Here is a 2,254-nt window from a genome sequence, read left to right as displayed (position 1 = left end):
ATATATATATGTTTATGTTGTGAGTGAGGATGCGCTTGCATTGTTTGTCTTAGGATAAGATTCCAACACTCTTGGTTAGTCGTGGGGCGCATGTTCGTCATAATGCGGACAGGAATGAAACAGCGGGCGTGCATGCGTTGAACAGATTATATGAGTGGATGAAGGTAAACATTAATGAGATAGTAATCGGACTGTGAAAGCGGTTGAAGATAAACGTTGATGGGGTGGTAACCAAACTCTGGTAAAGGGGTCAAAGATAAACGTTGAAAGGATGGTAACCAAACTCTGTTAAAGTGGTCGAAGATAAACGTTGAGGGAATGGTAACCAACAAATCAACTAAGGAACACTGCCTTGGGAGTGCTTGGTTCTATGACCCAGAAATAGGATTGAAGTTCACCTCTGTCTTTCTTCCCGACAAAGTTCCTGGTAATCGGTGGCCTTATTTATGATTTCTTGCAAGCTCAATTAGGATCGACGGGCAGGGTAAGATTTCGTTTGAACAGGTGTTCTTTTGCTTGCGTTTCCAGTCTTCGTCAGTTCTACTAGCGTGCTTGTCCTCACAGCTGGGGTGAACTGGCAGATTCAGTGATAGGTTGATGAAATGGGCGTTTTACTCAGGATCCGAGTTAGTGGTGTAGTCTTTGTTTATCCTCTAATCGTAAAGGAACTTTGTCTATCCACCAAACAGACAATCGGAATTGTCGAATCCGGAGACCTTGTAAATTTGTTGTAGATTTGACGAGTTAACAAAAGTGGATAACGAAAGTTAATAAAAAATCAGATGAATTATAGGTTAGTGTGCAACCGAGAGCAATTTTAATTGTTCTTCCTCCTTCCTGGGCAAAAACTAGTCGCCTGTAGAATTTTCCATGCAAAGCACATGCTATGGGCAATTATCACACCTCCAGGAATCGGTACCGGAGTACTCATAAGACGGATATCGAGTGGGTCACACACGCGTCAGCCTGAGCGAAGGTCACATATGCTCCACAAAGGCTTAAGGGACCTGGTCAAATCGGTTCTGTTTCCACTTTCTTATAATGCACGTATGCGTAAGCAACTCAAAATATGGGACTTTGTAGAGGGATAAGTTAAGCTACTATTCGTCACTCACATTCAAAGAAATGAAGCTATGCGATTCTGGATTTGATGATTTGGTCGTCGTTTATTCCAAACGCCATGCACGTTACAAGTAAATAGGCATTTTCAACCGTCTCCGAAGTGAGAAGAGGCTTACAAACAGTAGTTGGTTTGTTCGTTGAGCTGGGCGATTTGACTGCAAACGTTTCATCACCCATCGAGGTGACATCATCAGTGCGTTGTTAGAGAGCGTAGTGGTGCGTAGCGATGGGTTTGTGGGTGTGCACAATATCTGCGCTGCTAACACTTCCCCTTATAGCTTACAAACAGGATTGAGTTGAAGTTTGAAAGTACACGCAATATGAAGAGATAAGGACTCTTGCATAAAACATCTCTGAACCAGCGATTTCTTCAAGGTTTTCGACAGCCGATGTTGCTTCACGAATTCTATGCTCTGCAAAATAAATATCCAAAGTACATAGGTAACGCTACCTGTGGTAATTATTCAGCGATCAGAAAACTGCACAGAAATCCCACTGAAGTCGATCGTCACATCCACCTGGATCGCTCTCCGAAAAACAACAGTGATCGTGTCCTTGTCCCAACTAACACCAAGCAGTTCATTAAAAGAATACCACTATTAGTAATCTACCCAGTTTCCTTGAAATGAAACAAACATTTGATGAAATTACTCACTATACTGACTCAGAGTGATGAAGTTCATGGGTTGCGTTGATTGCTTTTAGCAAAAGTGGGGTCTCATAAGTTTGGCTGAACTTTGTCTAGTTTTGGACTTCTGACTGCTTACTCTGCTTTTTTTTAGTTTACTGGGTTACTGATAGGTAATGATGCTGTTTTACACCACCGTTAGTAGTAGTATTTCACCTTCAAACCATGTTTGTAGGTGAATACAGTGGTCCTCGGTCATATACTCTAATGGGTATGTGAGAAAGTGGAGGCAAAGGAAGGTTGACCAAAAGAGCTTGAAGGCTTTGTTAATTGACATCCGGTGATCCAGTTTTGTTCAACTGCCAAAACATAAGTTAAAAACTTAACCTTATTGGGGCGATGATATGATGTCCGAAAAGTGATGGTCCTATTCAAAATCTGCTGAAAATTCTACCCGGAACCTTCATTATCACCCGTTTTATGAAGAATTTTTCACTTCTTCCG

The sequence above is a fragment of the Opisthorchis viverrini genome, assembly GCF_000715545.1.
Source record: "Opisthorchis viverrini unplaced genomic scaffold opera_v5_4, whole genome shotgun sequence".
Taxonomy (NCBI): Eukaryota; Metazoa; Platyhelminthes; class Trematoda; order Opisthorchiida; family Opisthorchiidae; genus Opisthorchis; species Opisthorchis viverrini.
Note: the sequence above shows the minus strand (reverse complement) of the source record.